The sequence below is a fragment of the Eutrema salsugineum genome, unplaced genomic scaffold (genome assembly GCF_000478725.1).
Source record: "Eutrema salsugineum unplaced genomic scaffold, Eutsalg1_0 scaffold_6, whole genome shotgun sequence".
In the NCBI taxonomy this organism is placed as follows: Eukaryota; Viridiplantae; Streptophyta; class Magnoliopsida; order Brassicales; family Brassicaceae; genus Eutrema; species Eutrema salsugineum.
The window spans coordinates 9,869,727-9,891,310 of NW_006256547.1; the positions used below are offsets into that span (position 1 = coordinate 9,869,727).

The 21,584-nt window shown below is 36.8% G+C and overlaps 1 long non-coding RNA gene across 1 annotated transcript; it reads left to right on the plus strand.

Moving 5' to 3' along the window:
- Positions 1-17,646: 17,646 nt before the first annotated feature.
- Positions 17,647-19,952, plus strand: LOC112083553. Its single transcript, XR_002897689.1, has 3 exons — positions 17,647-17,912; positions 17,989-18,380; positions 19,825-19,952. It is a non-coding gene; the product is annotated as an uncharacterized LOC112083553 (long non-coding RNA).
- The last annotated feature ends 1,632 nt before the right edge of the window (positions 19,953-21,584 follow it).

Below are 21,584 nucleotides of genomic sequence, written 5' to 3' on the forward strand. Positions count from 1 at the left end.
TTGTGTGAAAGATGTTCTCGCGTTGCATGGTGTCATCTGGCTCGATCATAGTGCTAAGAATGCGGCATGTTACTAGGAGTTCTCTGATCTCTGGATAGTTAACCTCCTCATCTGTCTCGATGACCTCCTCTTCTTGCTCCTCTTGTGATTTGTATCCTCCATCAACATATGACACGCTGATTTGGGAACTCCTTTGCGTAGTGACCCCTGCCTTGACATTTGAAACAAGTAATGTCACAGGTTCTAGATGGGTTATTAGTGAACCTACTTTGGTCAGGTCGGTTGTTCTTAGACGGCTCAGGTGCTTGTTTCTTAAACCGAGACACCACTTCAATCGCTTTGCCTTTGTCATATGGCTTTGGTGCATTGGAGTTCCATTGCGGTTTAGGCCTGCTTGAGACTGGATTACTCTTGACATGTTTCTCAGCATGTATAGCCAAGTGCAAAAGCTCTTGGAGGTCATGGTACGGTTGCATATCAATCTTACGAGAGATACGGTTTTGGAGACCATCTAAGAACTGAGCCATGAGATCCTCCTCAGGTATCTCGGTCACTAGTCTATTCCTGAGCTGCTCAAACTCTTCAAAGTACTCCTCCACTGATTTGTTTCCTTGCACAAGCTTTCTAAACTTTTTCAGCATCTCACGGTAAACATATGGTGGTACATACCTCTTGCAGAGTTGGAACTTCATTTCATCCCGTTGGTGATTTGGCCATGTGGGTGTCGTCTCCTTTCAGCTACTTCATGGTCCCACCAGGAGAGGGCATTCTCCGTGAGTTGAGCTGCCGCAAAAGTGACATTCTTTTGGTCATTGTACTCGTAACATTAGAAAATGTGTTCGAGCCGTGACTCCCAATCCAAGTAAACATCAGGGTTGATTCTGCCGGCAAAGGTTGGGGCTGTAAGTTTTGGATCAATGCCGTGAAGCCTTGGAGCTTCTTCTTCTTGGACTTGCCCTCGATGTTGAGGATCTCTCGCTCTTGGTGGTGGTGCGTATTGATTCTCTCTGGGTTCAACTCCTCCGTCTTGTTGCATAATTGCTGGAGCGTTGTGTATGGGATCACGACGTGGCGGTTGCTATTGTTGTTGCTCCATGCATGCCATCCTCTCACTGATAATGGTGAGTTGGGCCGTCAATGCAGGAAGAGCCTTGGTGATGACTTGATTTGGTGCGGTCACTTCGGCCATGTTTGTGTTTCCTACAACTTAACAAAAACAACAAAAGGTAAAAGGTACCGAGTGGTTTAACAAAGAAATGTAATCTTTCCTTTTTTTCTGACTAGGGGCTTAGAGGAATTATACGACTAAATGAGACTTTCCTTTCTGGACTAACTAAGGCTTTTCTGTTTTCTTACTCGTCTAACGATTCTAGCCGCAACAACTAGAACGCCTAGACAATATGAAAATGAGCTAACCAACTTAAACAACAGATGAAAAGATGATGGACAAGGATCAGAACTAGAGAATAATGATGAATATATATATATATATATATTGAATGCTTATGCGACAAGAAACTAAGTGCAAACAGTGAAACCAAAAGGTATGGAAGGATAAAACCTGGTGTGGAACCTTTCGGCTCTGATACCAGATGATGTAGGCACCAGGGGTAAAGATAATTGGCCGATGGGCTCTCCTTATCTCTACAAAGTGATGAGATGGTTTTTGTTAAAATAGGTGGAGTGAATAGACGCCACACGGGGATGGTGATACCGTGATAAGTCTGGTGAAACACTAAGCAAGGGGAAGCCACACAAGCTTAAGTATCTCGGTAAAGCTCAAGAGAAAAGTCTTGAAGAAAGTACGATATTTATTGATAATGGGTAAAATGTTGTCCTACAAAGCTGCGTGTGGGACTTTATTAATAGTCCGTCAGCTGTGAATCTTCTAGGGTTCGACACAAAAGAAAATAAACAAAACGACATACTCTAAAAGAAAAGAAACAAAAGACAATTCCCTTATTCTAAGACAAATGTTTAGAAACGACTAAGTAAAAGGAATAAAAGACAAAACCTGAAAAACAAACAAGGAAACTCATTAGAAATTCAAATTGAAATACTCACCTTGCTTTTAAAAGTGTCTCGTTGCATCCTTTAAGCTGGAGATATTGTGAAGATACAAGTTTCCTTATTTGGTGTTATGTAGGGCCAATGCGGAGTGTGTGGACTCTTGAAGCTGTCTTGGGCTCTTGATGGATCCTTGGAGTTTTCCACGCATACTAAGGCTTGGCTCGATATTGGGCTTGTACTAGTTTCTTTTTTAGGCTCGGTTATGACAACTTCAAGGTCTTTTGGTGCATGCTCCGATTCTATCTCCTTGAGGGGCAAGATTGGTTGATGGAACACAAAGCTATGATCATTCTCTTGTACTAGTATTGGCTCGGTCCTCTTCTTAGCTTCTTGCTCGGCATAGATCCTTTGCTCTATTTATGTATGGCCGTAAGATCCCATTTGTTGTAATAAGCTTTGAATTGCTTTGTCAAATGTTTCACGGGCTGCTGTTGTTCGTGACTGTGTCTGTGGAGCCTCTCTCATGGTTGGCATTGTGATGTCTTGCTCTGCTTCCTCTTCGGGCTCATTATCTTTAAGGTAGATGTCCTCATCAACACCCAACTATCATTCTTTTCCCCATCAACTACCCAAAAAAAAGGGGATAATTGTGATGATTAGGATCCTGAGCTGTTGCAAATACAAGGACTCCACCAAATCCAGCATTCAAAAAAGTTGCATCAACAGTTATGACTTTCCTCTTTGCCTGAAACCCTTCAATGCTAGCTGCCAGAGCGACGAATAAGTACTTGAATCTTTTTTGTTCATCCAATTTCATTCTTGATTTTGTACCCGGAATCATCTTTTCTAGCATGTACAAATACGAATGTAGATTCTCGTAACTCTCTTCTAGAGTACCACAAATATAACCTATAGCTTTCTGTCTGCCTCTCCATGTCGTAGAGTATGACACATCCACACGACATTATCCTGGGAAAGATTTACTAACAATTGCTGCAACTAATCCTGGTGTGTCTTTCCTTCGTTTGTTGTTTGTACAATTGCTGCAAATAATTGAATTCACTGTCTTAGTGGCATTTATATACCAGTTACATCTAACTTCACCGCATTTCACATAGTATCGACTCTTATCAGACTTGTATACAATGATGTCAAAACAATTCTTATATAAAGCTCTGTAAACTAAATATACTAGATCTTGTTTACATTGAAATTCTTGACCTTCTCTCAGACTCATACCATCTTCCCATTCAGATTCAAAACGTTGTTCTTCTACACCTTGTGGAGTTCAACAATATCAAGCATTCGATAGTTTAGACTTCTGTTATCTTGATTTTCATCGTTATCCTCATTCTCATGAGATAACTTCACACCATCGTCATTCTCCATCAATGGCTCATGATATTGTTCTGCTGAACAGTTTCCTGTGTAAATAGCAAGGACACCATCATGAAATGCGGCATTAACTCCATCATTTGCTAAATTATTAGTTGTGCTCAACTACCTGTTATTCACATCAACTGAACTTATGTTCTCCACACGTGAAACTTGCTCGGGCACTTCAAATACTTCATCTCCATTGATGACCTCTACATGCAAGACACTTCTGTGTCCCTCTTTATCGAACGACATCAGATGGACACCAAGATCATCATCATCCAAACTATAAAATTGTTTCTTGGTTTGCACTACTACCGGAATATAACTCAGTTTCAACTTGGTCGACGATTCACCTATCCCAAACCTTCCTGCATATCCTACCCAATAAATCAGAATAAGTTATCTCCTCTAAGCTTGATGTCTTAAACATTATACTATACATGGAACCTTCTCTTGAAATCTATTTATCCTCAGTATTTGAATACTGTCCTCTTTAATCAAAAAGTATGTTTGTTATCATTGTGTTTTGAAAAAAAAAAACACAAACAACTGCATATCAACTTAACTTATTCATACTACTTGTTCCTTGTTGTAGAAAATTTTTCAGTATTAACAAATTTTCCAAGTTATCCTGAATTCGTGAATTTGGTGTAGTGCTCAAATCTACTTACGATTAAACCTCTACAGTCCACTAATCCTAAATGCGACCCAATGTCCATAGAAAAAGAAAGAATTTTTTCCAGTGTGAATTTCCCTAAATCAAAATTATATCCCCAACCCAATTGTTCCTAGGGCAAAATCGAATCAAATATAAATAGTAATTAACGACTTCTGTATAAAATTCAGAGGCAGATGAAGAAGACTCACTTACCTTGAGTTTTGTCGTTTAAATGGAAGTGGAAGTCGTTAATAACTATTTATATTGAAACGACAAAGCTCGAGGTAAGTGAGTCTTCTTACTCTGCTTACTCCTCCCCAAACCCTTAACCCAATTTTTTAAGACCATCTGCATTGGTGGGTCTCTCACAAAAGCCTTTCACCCATAAAAATAATAACAAAATAAAAATAAAACTATTTAACTGCAAGAATCTCTCAAAAATATTGGAAATATGAGAGACTCTCTCAACTTTTTTGAGAAACCTTATGATTAACTTTTGGGTGTTGGGTGTTGGCCGCGGGTAGAAATGCTTGCTGGTTGGTTTACAAGACTTCTTGCTTTTCGCGTAACTTTTGATTGAACCGTTGGATTGCCATGCTCTAAAGTGTGCTGGAAAGCTGGTTGTTCCATTTTTAAGGTCTCCAAATTTGCGCTGGATCAGACGGTGAGAAGGTCTTCATTTGAGGGTGAACTTCTGACGGTTTGACTCTGAGCTGAAATCTGGTCTTCTATCCATTTTGTTAAGCTTTTTCCTAAGTTTCCTGAAAAAAGTCTTGAAACTACAAATACTAGAAAAAAATAATAAAAACACTTGAAAGCAATAAAAAACCAAAATACAGTGTTATCACTGAGGAAGAGGTTCCAGGGATCTTGTTGGAGTGTCCTGGATCTGCCTATGGTGGCCATAATGCTGCCTTCAAAACTGTGGCAATGGTTTTACAATCAGGATTCTGGTGGCCCACCATGTTCAAAGATGCTCAAGCTGTTGTTGTGAGGTGTGATGTTTGTCAAAGGGAAGAAAACATCTCTAAAAGACATGAGATGCCACAAAATCCAATCCTAGAGGTGGAGATTTTTGATTGTTGGGGTATAGACTTCATGGGACCTTTCATATCTTCACATGGGAACCAGTAAATTCTTGTGGCAGTGGACTATGTCTCCAAATTGGTTGAAGCTGTGGCAAGTCCAACAAATGATTCCAAGGTGGTGGTAAAGCTGTTTAAGACCACCATTTTTCCAAGGTTTGGAGTGCCTAGAGTTGTTATAAGTGATGGTGGAAGTCACTTTGTGAACAAGACCTTGGAGGGACTTCTTAGGAAGTATGGAGTCAAGCATAAGATAGCCAGCCCTTATCATCCTCAGACAAGTGGACAAGTGGAAGTTTCAAACAGACAGATCAAAGCCATTCTAGAGAGGACAGTGAATTCCTCAAGGAAAGACTGGTCCAAGAAATTAGATGATGCATTGTGGGCTTACAAGACAGATTTCAAAACTCCCATTGGGACCTATCCTTTCAATCTCCTTTATGGGAAGAGCTGCCACTTGCCTGTTGAACTGGAATACAAGGCATTACGGCCTGTCAAGTTGTTGAAATGTGATATCAAGACAGCTCAGGAGAAAAGGGTTCTTCAACTTCATGAGCTTGAAGAGATAAGGCTTGATGCTAATGAGAGCTCAAAGATCTACAAGGAGAGAACCAAGACTTTGCATGATCAGAAAATTATGAAAAGGGACTTCAGGGAGGGAAATCTTGTGCTGCTTTTCAACTCAAGGCTCAAGCTCTTTCCTGGGAAGTTAAAATCTAGGTGGTCTGGCCCTTTCAAGATCTTGGAGGTGAGAAGCTATGGAGCTGTTGTACTTGAAGGGAAAGATGGCAATGCATTTATTGTGAATGGGCAAAGAATAAAGCCCTATCTGGTCAATGCAATCAAGGAGGGAGCTACCTCAGTCCCTCTTGATGATCCCCCTTCCATCTAAGAGGTATGAAAAGTCAAACTTAGTGACTTAAAATAAAGTTCTCTTGGGAGACACCCCAAACTTATCCTTGTAAATATTATTTTTTAATCTTTTATTTTATGTTTTTGGAAAGTTTTGAGTTTTTGTTGAGTGATCCCAGGTTTTAGAAGGTGTTCTTGCTTAGTAGATTGAAGGAACAGATGCCCAAAGGTGTTAAGAGGAGTCAGCCTTGTGCTTAGAAGCAGTTTTGCACCTCACCTCGGCATAAACCTCTCGACATAACCAAGCCGAGGTGTGTTCACCTCATGAAAAGGCTAATGCTTCGTGCTAAATCCTCGGGATGATCTATACCGAGGTCTTGAGGTTTTTGCTCTAGGGACTAAGTGTTGAGAGAAGGCCTCAGTATAAACCTCTCGGCATACCAAGCCGAGGTGAGTTGCGAAAGAAAGTGCCAAAGCCTCGGGCAAACCCCTCGGGGTGGTGCATACCGAGGCATTTAGGCCGAATGAAACTGTTGAAACCTCGATGTGATGCATCGGGATGATTTATGCCAAGATGTTCATGCAAAAAACCCAGAAAACAGGACCCCCTCGGCATCACCCCTTCGCCATACCATGCCGAGGTGCTTGTGCATGATCATGAAGAACAAAGGCACTTGAGACACTTGGGTCAAAGGAGAGGGTTCTGAGGTCAAGGCTGGAGACTTAGAAGTGTTTACCAGTCAACATGGATCTAAAACCCACTGGTCCAAGCCTCCATGTCCTGCAAAGACTCCACTTTCCAGACAAAACCCGTGTTTGTTCTCTCTTTCCCTCTCTTGCACTTAGAAACACCATAACTCTCTCATTTCCCACTCAAATTAAGTGATTCCAAGTGCATTGAGCTCGTGTTCCAGTTTTCTATCCTGAATTCTAACCGCATTTTGCTCGAAACCTGTGAATCCCAAGTATTTTGTCTGAAAGAAATCATCTCTTTCCATGTGCATTAATGGCGATTTTGAGTTTGCTTTTTGTGGAATTGATTCTTTTAGGTTGTTAGATGCCTTGGGAATAATTTTAGAAATTCTAACAGGATAGACAACACATGAAAAAGTGGTTCTTTCTTGACAATTCACATGTTCTTGGGTTTTTAAATTCGAAATGAGAAAATGTCACCTTTTAATCGATTTTGGCTTGATGGTTTCTTGCTAAGTTGATGCTATGCATTGTTGTTTGGCATTGTTTAGAGCATTTCTAGTTGATGCTTAGCTTGAGGAATCATCTGCCATTCACTTCCAAAAAATCGATTATTACATTTTCTCATTATACTTGGTGAATTTTGGTGAATTTGTTCTTGGTGCTTAACTTGTGTTTGAGAAACAATCTTGCAGATGAATAAAAGAACAGCTATTCTGGCACAAAAGAAGCAGACTCAGCCACCAAACAAGAAGGGTAAAGCTCCAACATCAGAAAAATCTGTGGGAGTTAGCAAAGAGAACAAGAAAACCACCAAGAGAAGTGATGGAGAGCCAGCTACAAAGAAGGCAGAGAACAATGAGCTTGCTCTTGTGGTGGTCCCTGATCCTAAGAGAAAATGGAAGTGATAGCAGTGGAATCTGATGAGGAGGAAATAGAGAGTGATGCTGAGAGAGAGCTAGTTCCTGAACCGGCTACAAAGGGTGATCAAGCAGCAAAGAAGGACAAGAAAGATGAAAATTCTGAAGAGCTCTTACCCACTATGGAAGAGTACCTGCACCAGTTTAACAAAGCAAAGGTTGCACAAGCCATATTTCCTGATGAGGAGTTGTTGAAAAAGCTAGAGATTCTTGAAGATGTGAAGCTCTTTTTTCAGAATATGGGTATGGGAGCATTCTTTGAGATGTGAGATGTGGCTTATGAAGGGATCACTCAGCAATTCCTTGCTTCTTTAGAGGCGTACATCTATGGGAAGAGAGACCCAAAGAGACTCCAAGGGAATGGTTTTGGACAAATCTCATTTATGATCAATGAAGTGGAGTATGACGTGGGTTTTAAAGAGCTTGATGAGATCTTTGGTTTCACTAGAGGTGTTGATGCGTGTCAACTGCGTGAGGGAACAAGTTTTACCCTTAACAAAAACAAATGAAAGCCGCAAGTGCACAACTAATCAGTTGTAGTATTTAGCGATCGAATCCACAGAGATTTGTGTGCCTGGTATTCTTCTACGGTTTCTAACTTAATGTCCAGACTAGATAGGTTTTAGAGGTGGGTTGTTTGTGCAGATTAAACTAAAACAAAAGAAAGCAAATAAATCTATCCTAGAAAGCAAGTAGAAAAATCGAATGAAAGCAAATAAAGCAAGCAAAATATCTAACTAAAGCAATTGAAATGCAGATCTAAATAAACAAGTAAAAATCGATTGGTTTGTAAACTATGGCTAAAAACGCTGAGCTTTTGGGAACTTTACAGGGATCATAATCGGTTTTAACACTAGGGATGATAGATTGGGATTGACGGATATCGAAATATAGGGTTCTAGAGCTAGAGTACGGCGGTATGACTACGTCACTGTCGTGATCATAACCAACTGTTTCTCGCAACCATGACCAGTAGGTTTCCACTCTAGCCCTGGAAGGGAGAGAACGCAAGAGCTGCACAAGACTCGTCAATACTGACGATCTCGCCGCAGGTAGGTTTCCACTCCTACGGAAAAATCGCCTGTTTCATTCTAGGTCTGATACTTAATGAAAACTTTCGCAACACTAACTATCTAGATCAGATACTAGGTGATCAATCAAGCATACATGCAATAAGAACGAGAATAAACAGAGAACAAAGTTAAAATTCTAGATCTATAAACCTAGATGTCTTAATTGATTATGAGAGCCCCTTATGGGAACCCTAAGACCAACTCGGGATCTACTCAGACATAGCTGAGGTCGACATCATCATTGGTTTAATAAACAGTAAAGAAAAGAGATGAAAGAAAGCTTCTCTATTGAAGAACTCAGACTTGAACAATTTCTACAAAAATCGCATAAAAACGGCTAAAGGAAAAGGGTTTCTGTAAAGTATGAAGATGGTGTCTAAAAACGACCTAAATGACAAGTATTTATAGTCTTCAATACTCCATGGTCTCTAGGGTTCCGGAATTGATGCTGAGAAATGACTTTGGGCTTCAGAAATATGGGCTTTAATTCGGAGTTGGCCGGCTGCGGTCGGGAGTGACGTGACCGCGAGAAATAGGTGGTTTGCCGTGGTCGGGAGGCTTGTGACCGCGGGGAATGGGCTGGTGGCCGCGGTCGCGTGATTCGCTGGCCGTCTTCAAGTGGCTCCGGGGCTAATGGAATATCTTGAGATCCAACCGTTAGAATGTCTCCAAACCAAGTGCATTTGAAAGCTGGTTGATTCTTCTATAAGTTTTCCAATTTTGAGGGTGATCAGACGGTGAGAAGGTCTTCGTCTCTCTATGAGAGTTCTGACGGTCTGCATTTATCCAAAAGAGTCTTTTTATTCTAATTTGTGCCTCTTTATCCCAAATTACCTGAAAAGTCTTTTAAAATCCGAAAACATAGAAATCCTTTGAAAACCTTTGAAAATGGAGTAAAAACACTTATAAAAGACATTAAAGTGATCCATAAAAATGGTCAAAATCCGGTGTTATCAGGTGTGGGTGAAGGTTTCACTGAAAAGTTTGGATACCCAAAAGGTGAAATTGAAGCTCTGTGGGACACCATTGCTTTTGGACTCTATGGGGGTGGAAAAAGCAAGACTAGTTGGATCAGAAATCCAGCAATCAGATATGCAAACAGAGCCTTAGCCTGCATATTCTTCACCACCTACAACCCTGGAGTGATTCCCTTGAATGAGATAGAGCTTTTGGGATTTGGTTTGAAGCCATTCATCAGTCACACCAGGAACAAGAATAAATATTATGGTCCTTACCAAATTCCTTCTCTTGGTGCTTTCTTAGCAATTCAGATGCTTGTCTACAAGGAAAATGTATGGTGTGACAGGAGGAAGAGAGGTACTAGGAGGCTGCAAAATGGATGGCTTGTGACAAAGATCTTGAGAGCAAAAGGATTTGAGTTTGCTGAGACAAAAGCTAAGCCAGAGCTGCTTGATGAAGGTTATCTATACAAGAGCTCCTTAAGGAAGAAAATGTGCAAGTCCTTTTGCCTAACCGATTCATCACTTCACTTCAAGAGAGGTGCAATGTCTCTTTCACTCTCCTTAAGGACCAGCTCTATAACCCATCAAGAGACCCTCCACTTTGCAAAGGCAAGAAGGAAGAAAAAGCTTGGTCCAAGTGATACCCAAGATGAGGCTCCTACAGCTGTTTCTGATGGTGATGAACCACAAGTTCCTACCAGAAGAAGGGGTGCAAACAGATACCATTTTGACCCATATGTTTGGGGTTCACCAGACTACCACACATGCAAGTTATACAACAGGGTTAATGGTCTTCAACAGTGGTGCAAATGGCAAGACAAGACCATCCATAAGCTTGTTAAGTGTGTGAGGCATCTCAAGAAGAAGGTCAAGAAGCTCACAACACCTACTTCACCAGAGAAGAACTCGGCCACAACTCCAGCACCAGTTCAAAGAGAAGAGATGGGAGAAAGCCCCACAACTTGTCCACCAGAGATGCCACCGGTTAAAGAGGATTAGATTAATCCAGCAACAGCTTTTCTCCCTGAGTCACCAGAAAGTAGTCCACCTATGGAGCCCTCTCCATCATGTTCCACGTCCAACCCCTCATACTATGTGGGGTCAGACCTCAGTGATTAGGTTCCACTCCAAACTCTTGTATATATGCATATAGTTATTGATTTTGCATTTTGCATTTTTCTTGCTTTTGCTTTTTACTCCTCTCTCATATTTTTATAACACAAAGGACTGTGTTTAAGTGTGGGAGAGGGGTTTAGTGTCTACTAACCATGTTTTCTTTGATCTTATTTGTTATTTTAGAGTCTTGAGTGTCATTGATCATTCATTAGCATCTAAGTGCATAAAAAACCAAAAAAAATTAAAAATCTGAAAAATAATCACAAAAAATGTTCATTTAGTTGCATTCACATTTTAGGATTGAGTCTAGAGTTGCATAATCATATAGGCTTGCATCATTTTCATGGGAGTAATGATAGGTTTCTTTGAGAGAGCATCATCTTAAGAGTTTAGTTCATGGCCTTAGTTATTAGTTCTCTGATGCTTGCAAGTGATGAAATGTGTGGCAATGTTTAGACCTTTATTGAAGCAAACATTGAATTGAATTCAGCCTTAGCAAGTGGAACTTTTAAACTGACTTTGAATTATCATGTGATGCTTGCTTAGATGAACTTGTGGATACATATACATATTTGGGTTATCTTTTTCCTTTTTATCACTCTTGTTAATCCAAGTAGCTGATCTCCATCATTGAGACAGTTTTCTCTTCCCTTAACTAAGCCATCTTTGAAGCCTAAACACTCTAGTGAGCGATGTGAGGCCTTGTTTTGAATAAACTTGACAGAAAATTTTGGGTTTAGAGTGACAAGAGTAGGCTTTCATGTAGATATAGCTCTACATCATGAGACTATAATAGGTTAGGAAGAGATCTTGGGAATCATTGAGTGGAAAAGAAAGAGATTGAGATGAGAGGCACGGGATGGAAAAGAAAAGGAATCGGTTTGGGGTTTGGTGTTCAAAGAAAGAAAGCTCTTGTGTTTAAAAAGAAAAGTCTAGCCTCTAAGTGAAAAGAAAGAAAGAAAAGAAGCCAAAAAGGCTCAGTGTTTAAAGAGAAAAGAAAAGAGGCTAGAGAGTGCAAGTGAGAAAAAGCTATGTGTAATGTTTAGACCCCAAAGCCAGAGTTTGAAAAGGAAATTTGAATCCCCTGGTAAGAAAAAGACTGAAGATGAAGTGAGAAGTGGGTTGAGAAGGCAATGAAAGCCTTGGAAAAAGGGTAGCTTAGGTGTGTTCTTCATGGGTTTAGAGTTAAGGTGAAAGATCAATTTGGGGCATTGGGTTGATGGGAGTCTACTCTTGTATGCATCAGTTGCTTTTTACACTTAGCCTTCTGTTAAAGTTTATTCTTTCTAGAGTGATCCCTTGAGCTGCATTGAACCCATAAGCATTGAATGAGATCATCTTTGTCTCATAACCTAATCCCTTAGCCAAATAAGTTCATTTGAATAAGCATACTTGATCCACATGCCTACATCTTAATGAATGTCAAAAGGCTGAAGGATAAAAATGCTTGTGTAAGTCAGGGTTTGAACTTGTTGCATCCAAAGTATTCCTTGTATTGCATCCCAGATCTAGTAACTAGGACCATCAGCTTGAATTCTTTTGATGATCAACTTTCTCTATTTAAAGAAATGTGAACTCCCAAACTCCAACCCTCTCTCTCATTTTTTCTAGTTTGCTTGAGGGCAAGCAAAGAATAAGTGTGGGAGAGTTTATATGTTAATAAAATGACTCATTTAGTGTGCATTTTCAGTCCATATTCATAGTCCCATGAATGCATTTTTACTTAGAATTCTAAGTACTTAGACATTATTTTAGCATTTAGGAGTTTGCATTAGGTCCAAGTGAGTCTTGCATGTTTGGAGTGTCAATTCGGTACTTTGGAGGTTACTTGGAGTGGAAAAGGTGAAACCAGGTGAAGAAATAGCGAAAGAAGGAACAAAAATGATGAAATGGGCAAAAAGGAACTTATCGGCATTGTTCCTTACCACAGGAAGGTTTTTACCGGCTAAAAAATCTTTCCGAGAAGCTTTTGTCAGCCAAAATCGCGTACCGGATCGAGCAGTATCAGCCAAAAGTTCATGTCGTGGGAAAACTGTTTAATCGGCTAAAATGCTGTACCGCGGTACATGAAACTCGGTCAAAACGTGTACCGCGGTACATGCTTCCCGGCCAAAAGTCTTCTGTGCCGATACGCCTTAGAGATCGTGTTACTGGAAGGTCTTGCCGTCTTATTCAGCTTTCAGAGTCTTCATTGGAAATCAATATAATTGAGTCACGGTTTCAAGACAGTTTGAATCAATGAATTTGGAGCAGTGAGATGAAAGCGATGTCCAACAAGAGACGAACCTGTCTTGCATTCATTCTGAACCGATCCAATACACCTCAGAGGTGATCCAGGACGAAGGCCTTCCAATCTGAACCACTCTCCGGTGTCTCCAGAAAAGTTTGAGATCTTTTTGTCTAGTTTCCAGAACACTTAGATTCAGGATATTTGGAGCTGCGATCTGGGAGATAACGTAAACGGAGAAAGCACAAGTCCAGAAACCAATCCGAATCAGTGCAATGCTCTTTAAAGATGTCGTTACCGGAAAGCATTGCCGACCTCAGATAGAGTTGGGTTCTTTACCAAAGTTTGAGAGGGTTGAGGGATCTATCATGTGGACTTTGTTTCAAGTCATTTGGAGCTGTGAGATAAAAGTTACTGGGAGCAGAAGACAAGCATATCATTCCATATTCAAGAGATGCATCTGGTGCTAAGTGTTTTCCTACCCCTCGGTGTGACCCCCTCGACATGTCTCATCCAAGGCCTATTTACAAAACTTTTGGGGTTTCCCTCAGTCTGACCCTTCTGTCATACAACACCGAGGCATGCTTTTTTGAGAACACTAGTCTCAAAACGACTAAGTATCAAACTGAGGGCATCAAAGAGGTTTTATCTGAATTGTGCTAAGTGTTGGATCCAGCCTCGACATGGACCCCTTGGCATAACTACCCCGAGGCCCTCTTGAACATGATCCCTCGGTATGAACCCCTCGGCCTGGAGACACCAAGGCATGTCTTGCACGAACAAAATGATTAATATATACCTCGATGTGATCCCTCGGCCTGTTCTACACCGAGGCACTCCTACACGAGTGAAATGTGCAAGATCTCGGCCTGACCCCTCGGTGTGCATGACCCCGAGGCCTCCTGTCATGAAACCAGATTTCAAACAAGCTTGCTTCACGTTCAAAGACCTTAACCGAATCAAAGCCAGAGTTCAGTCACGTTCTTGAGATGTTCTTCACACTTCAACCCAGTTTCAAGACCCCTCAGTGTGACCCCTCGGTATGGCTGTTCTTCAGGACCCGAGGCATGGCTCCAGCAACCCAAGAAAACCGGGTCAGTACCCAGTTTGTCTTGGGTTGACCTGGTTCGTTGACCTCATTTATAAATAGTTTTTGGGACCAAAAAACCCCTACTTATCCTTTATCCTCTTTTAGAACTTGCCTCTTTTGTGAAAAACCCATATTTTGTTAAGAGATACCTTTGATTTAATCAGATTTAAAGCTATTTATTGCAATCTTATCATCTCTTTTCAGCATTCAAAAATTGTAATCATGATTAACAACACATCTTGCAAAGGATTAAGTGTGTTGATCATGATTAGTGAGTAGTCTTTTCATAAAGTCTCTTAGATATGTAGATAGGGTGCAAAGGTGTTTGATTAGAGAGTTTAGGAGTAAGATCATGCATTTTCCTTTCTCTAATTTGCTATTTTTAAAGCTAGATCTCTGATAATTACTTTGGTCTAGATCATAGGCATTTCACCACCCAAAATGTGTTTGATGAAATGCCTGAACCAGCTAATTAGAGGTTTATGCTTTATGTATCATGAGAATTATTGTTTAATGCATAAATGACATATTAGAGCTGATTAATAATGTTTACTAATTCATATTTCACAAATGAGAATTTGGTATGAAAATGGATTAGTATAGAGATTAATACCTTTATGAGAGGATTAGTCTACATTTGAGTTATAAGTTGATTAGATTTGCTTGATTGTTTGTCATTAGCTCTCTAGATTAGCACTAATGCACCCTGATCAACTATCATGTCTAGGACCTTGCTTTTATCATATTCATATCATCATCATCTTGCCTTTGTTTGCTTGTTTACCTTTTTAATCTTGTTTAAATCTTGTTTAAATCTTGTTTAAATCTTGTTTAAATCTTGTTTAGCTTTCATTTGTTACTTGTTACAGAACCAAAACTCATTTGCTTGCTTGGATTAAGTTTAAATTCATGCATTCTGGTACCTAGATATTGGATTTGACACCCTTTGTACTATAATAGACAAGGGGAATTGAACCCTAAGAGCCTTGAAGACTCTTGTTTCACATCGTTAGTGGACAAGACACGCTGTAGTCAGAACAGACTGGTGTGTACAACTTCGGAAAAAAACAAATCTCACAACAGATCTGGATGATTTTTGACTAAACCTTCACTCAATGCAACTTCATCCAACCAGTACACCACCACCACAGAACTAAGAAAAAACAAAAAGGATAAACAAGAAGGAAAAGATCGGCGTTGGCACACCGCCGCACACCGGTCGCCGGAGCTCAGAAGAACGAAGTCGAAGAAGATGAGATAAGGTGGAAAGAAATCGTTCGTTTCGATTTCAGTTCATCTGAAAAAAAATTGGTTCATTTTAAGTGAATTTCAACACATAAGCGAACCTCGTTTAGAAATGATACCATAAACAAAACGCTCTGCAACTCGCCGAGAAGTCGACATGTCAGAAAATTACTACACAAATAGTGGTCTAAATAACATAAGTTACAAAAAAATTTTTGCAGCTATAAAAGTTGATTTCTTATATAGTTGTATATAGTTGATTTGATTTTTTTCTTTCAAATTTAATAGTGTCTAATTTCTCAAGTTTTGCAATTTTACAGATTAATTCTCTAATTTAATTTTACAGATAATTTTTTCAATTATATTAACTTCACGAAATTGGACTTATAAAAAGCCAACGCTAATATCTTTGTTTTTTTAGTTAACGTGGAGTTTTCTTGTACCTTAATTTACGAAGTCAACGTTAACTTGAGATTTAAAGTGCGCACTCAATTGTTAGGGAATAAAATTTACTTACTTTAAATACTTCAAACCACAACTCAGATGCAAATATCTTGGATGAAACAGGAGCAACGGAAATGGTCATAGACCGGTGCATAAGACTTGACCCATGTTCAAAATTTCGCTAGGCGCTAGTCGGGCAGTCGGGTAGCACCTAGCGCCTAATCAATAAATTAAAGATTAGTCAGGGATTAGTCGGGATTAATTTAGGGCTTTTATCTAAGTTTAATAGTAATATATTATATATCGTTGTCAAGTTTGTAAAATAATGCTTTGGTGTAGTGGTTGAAGCGTGTTTATTCTCCAAGTATCATGAGTTCGGCGCCCCAGGATGCTAACTTTTGTGTTTTTCTCACTTTATTCTAAAGAAGGGGTAAGGTAAAATGTCCCACATCGACCAAAATGAGTAAATGTGAAGTTTAAGATCTTCTATATATAATACTACGCTTCGGCTGGTGGGGTTTAAACGATTAGGCTTGGGAATACCCATTAAAAAGTTAAAATTTACATCTTATTAATTGGTAATCGTTCGATTAATCGTTGACCAAACTGACTAATCGATGGTCCGGGTAGGTTATCCGATTGTCCGGTTAGGTTATCCGATTACAGTGTAATCGCAGCGGCAGTGGTCCGTCGGGCGCCTAATCGGTCGATTAATCGGCCACATGGGACTTGACTACTTCTTATACTTTCTTTTTAATTGATAAAGCTTATCTCTAAAAAACAACTTGGTTTATAGTAAAATTGAATTTCTGGTTGAACTTTTAACTATATAAACTTTTTCCCAAGTGTTGTAGGATGTTTTAAACAGTAATGGCAATTTCTTGATCATATAACTCAAGAAATATTCTTTCTTGACTAATAGTTAAACTGAAATCGTCTTCGTTTTAAAAATTCCAAAAATATTGACATATTTATTTTTCACTAAAACTTTAACTACACTAGTACTTAAAAAAAAAAATTACCTTTGTAAATGTTTCCATGTAACAAGTGGTATATGTTGTAGGGTGTTTTAAATGATAATCATTTATGGCAATTACTTGATCATATAGCTCAAGAAATATTTTTTCCTGATTAGGAATTAAATTGAAATTGTCCTCGCTTTACAAATTTCAAAAATATTCAATTGTTTACTACTTTAAAAATAAAAATAAAACTTTACCGTTTTCGAGTAACAATTGGTATATGCTTGAGAATTTGTGGTGTTGACGATTATATGTCATATCTACAAGTTTTTTAAAAGATATTAGTTTTTATCACATATTATTTGTAAATATGTATGAAAGAAACAAAAAAGATAATATATAAATTTTTATATTTTGATCAAAACTACATTATCACATCATAGTGAAGTTTCAATCATACGAAAACTTTAAGAAAGAGTGAATAAATTTCTTATATTAATTTATATATTCATTTATATTATTAAAATAATATAATATTGTAATTAAACATTAGTGATATAATTATCCTAATCACGGATTTCACTAGATTTTAGAATTTTTGGTTAGTATGAAATTAATTTTAATTAGTTTTGTACGTACTATCACATAAACCTCAAATACTATTCTTTCAAGATATTAAAGATTTCATTATTCATTGAAAGATAACTAATTCAAAATACATCTAGTATATAACTCATAAAACACTATATATTTTTATTTTTTCTGGCCTGCCTTAATTACTTTAAAGAAAAAGAAAATATATAGGCTTTTAGAATCCCATAGAACGATGTAAGAATATATATATATATATATTTTTGATGATATGTGAAATTCATTGATCATCAAAGAAATATGTACAAAAGAGTTTGTAAGAATATGTTTAAAAAAATAAAAAAAAAATTACAGAACTTTCCAACGTGAAAAACAATGTGGAATACCCTCAATAGAATGTATGAAGAAATCGAACTTATCCAGAACCTTCAAACCATTTTTGCATGAGACCATAGAGTCTGGATTTGTTTGATAATCGAGGGAAGATTTCCGGTTGCAGATGAGCTTGTCAATACGCTGGGTCAGCTGATTAACATCACAATAACGAGAATTATGGATTCGACCATTATGCTGTCTCCAAATCTAGTAGATGGTTGCTTCAAAAGTAAGCCTTACAAACATTGAACAATTCTGATTTCCAGTATAATCAACAATACTTTTAAAAGTATCTGCCCAATCAGGATATTGGCGATTTCGGAGAAGTTTCTCAGCGACATTAGTTCACACAGTAAAAGAGTATGGACAAACGAAGAAAATGTGATCTCGTGTCTCATTTGGCTCACCACACACAACACAAAAGGCTGATGTGCTTGCCACCTTCACACTGCATTCCCTGTAGAAAGTCTATTCTGAATCTCAAACCATGTAATGAATCTACAGCAAGGGATACCCTGAGAAAACCAAACTTCTCGCCACCAGTCAACAGTCTGATGTTGCTATCCTAGATGATTCCAAGTGTGATAGGAGGAGAATCCATAGTGTTGTGACGCCATAGAAAAGCATTCAGGTCTACTAGTTCGAATTGGCAATGGTTGAGCATTGATGAGTTCCATAATCAGATGAAGATGTTGAAGTATGGTGCCATTCAGATTCCAACCATTTGTACCGACTGCATAGATGACTGAATTATGAAAATGTTTGATTTGTTGAGATGTATATAAGACTATCTGCATTGGGGGTCTCTCATCTAGTGTCAAATATTTAAAATAAATGAAAAATAATATAAAATATTTTCTTAACCAGAATTGTTGAGAACGTCTCTCATATGAGAGACTATCAAAACCTCTTAAAAACCTCACACATGGAACACATGTCTCTTTATGAGTAACACATATTTTATTCTAATAATTTAAATTTTCTATGGTGTAGATAGTTGATTAAATCATTTATATGTTATTTTTTTTACTTTTTATAAATTATAAAAAAATTATCTATCTAATAAACTCCATTATGCATGAGTTTAAATTATATATATTAATATTTTTTAATTAATAATAGTTAAAATTAATAGAATAATATTAAATTAATATTTTTTAGTTAAAAATATAATATGAAGTATTAGAAAAAGATTTTAAGATTTTTAAAAAAATATTGAGATTATTAAAATTATATAAAATTATTTTTTTCTATATAAGACTCATCTCTTCATCTTTTCATTCACCATAATATTTTTTCTTTTTTCTTTTCCTTCACTTAATTAGTTTATAGATTCAAACAATCCATTTTATTTCTCGAAAAATTTTATGGATTTTTTTTGTACTCAATAAGAAGAGAATTCTACAAATCTTCTTCCTCTAGTTTCAACCTTAGACTATATGCAATGGTGTGTTAAATAAATATATTCAATAATTGACTACAAGTAATTGAGTGTTGGAAAAAAAAGAATGAGGTGAATTTATTTGTGTTGAATTTTTTCAACTGGTTGAAAACCGAAAAGCACATATAAAAATGACACATGTCATTAACTGGTTGGGCGAGAAAAAAATTAGTTAATATATAGATAAAGACATGTGTGCTATTTCTATTAGATGCTGAGATTCTTGATAATTGTTTTTGAATCATTTGAGGTCAATTATTTTATCAAAAATTATATTTTATTTCAATTTTTATACCAAAATTCATCATTTTTTATACTTTATAAATAGAGACTTGTTTCACTTAATTTGGACACAGAAAAAAGGTCCTATATTTTTCTTATTAATTTCAAATAATCTCTTATTTAATTTTGTACCCCTCTTTTTAATAAAATGGATCCAAATAATAATTCTTTTAGTTCCAAAAACTCTTCTAATTATCCTTTTAACTACCCAAATCCTAACAATTATAAATCAATTTTCCAACTAACCCCAAAATATACCAATTGATTGCATGCATTGGAAATGAAAAAAATACCCTACAACCTAGGAAGGTCAATTTACTTGGGAAGATAAGGGAACCACCACTGTTATTCTTGAAGCAGTTGCATCATATAACCATCATATGACCTATGGATCTGACATGCCTTTTTGGATGCCCAGACACCTTGAACGATATAAACGTTCTAGACCGTTCACCAGTGTTCGATGATGTTTAAAAAGGAAACACTTCAAGAGTAAAGTTTTTCGTGAACCAACGTCCGTATAATATGGCATACTATCTAGCTGACGGTATTTATCCTTCTTATCCGACTTTCGTCAAATCAATTAGACTTCCTCAGAGTAAACCAAATAATTTATTTGCACAACTCCAGGAAGGATGTCGGAAGGACATCAAACGTGCATTTGGAGTGTTGAAGATGGACATGATATAACTGATTTAGCTATTATTATGAGGTCATGTATCATGAAGATGGACATAATATGATTGTTGAGGATGGATGAGATACATATGCTCAAAATTGGACTGATTATGATCAGTCTGAGGCAAGTGGGTCTACTACACCACAACTATTCTCGACCGAGGTGTTACCTGCATTTTCAAATCATGTGTATGCTAGATCCGAGTTGCATGATTTAAATGTACATCACGAATTGCAAGCAGATCTGGTCAAACACATATGGACAAAATTCAGAATGTTCCATGATTAAAGAGATATTCAAGTCTTTGTGTGTGATTTAAGAATTTTACTAGGTGATTACTCACATCATGGGCGGAGTTAATATTAACCATAATTCTTTTATTTGAATATATAAATATAATAAATATGAATATAACTACAAAAATGTTAGCTGATATTTATAATTGTAAATAAATATGCTAATTATACAATTGTAAATAATGATTAAAGTTTGTAATACAATTGCATAAATGTTAGATAATTATTGGTTTTATAATTAATTTTAATAGTATTTTTTATATAAATGAAAAGGCACAATAAATATACTAAATTGGATTAATATGTTCTATCTAACTGGTCTAACATCAAACTAAGATACTTTGCTTTTATATAAAAAAATTGGAATTATAATATGTATAAAAAATTTAAATATGATTAATTTTTTTTTAACAAAATTAAGATTAAAGAAAATGAGATAAAAAAATATAATGTTTAGTAACATACGTAATATTATGTATTAAATTTTTATAAATATGTTACTAAAAAATAGAAAGGGAGAGAATATCTTTACAAATTAAATGCTTGAGTATTGAATATATAATTGATATAAAATAATCTCTAACTAAATTAATGTTACTGACATATGATGCAATTAATCTAGTAACTTGAGCCTAATTTTAAAAAATCCCTTAGAAACTCTCTAAGATTGACACCTCAGCATGTCAAAGTTGTTAATAATACATGACATAAACATTCATTTTTAAGTATCTTTCTCAAATAATAATAGAAGATTATGTGTGTTTTAAGTTATGTGTGTTTTATTTAGCTTTGTCGTCTGCTTGTAATTTAGAAGATTATGTGTGTTTTTTTAGTCTATTGTAAATTTTAAGTTATGTGTGTTTTATTTAGCTGTGTCGTCTGCTGATTCATTTATTGTACTGCATTTTGGGGTTTTATAATTTTATTTGTTTTAATTATAATTATTTCTATTTTCTTTTTTTTTTAATTAAAAATGTAGTTAAATGTAAAATGAAAAATATTTATTTTTAATTTTAAGTATTTAATTTAATTTTATTGAGAATTATTTTTAATTTATACTATAAAATCATAAAAGATAATAAAAATATAAAGTAAAAGTAGTGGGGTAGAGTGTTGAATTTTTATTGAACAAAACCATTGTAAATATAAAAGTTGAAATGTGTGTTGAATTATTAGGTGGAAGAGAGAGAAGATGATGTGGAG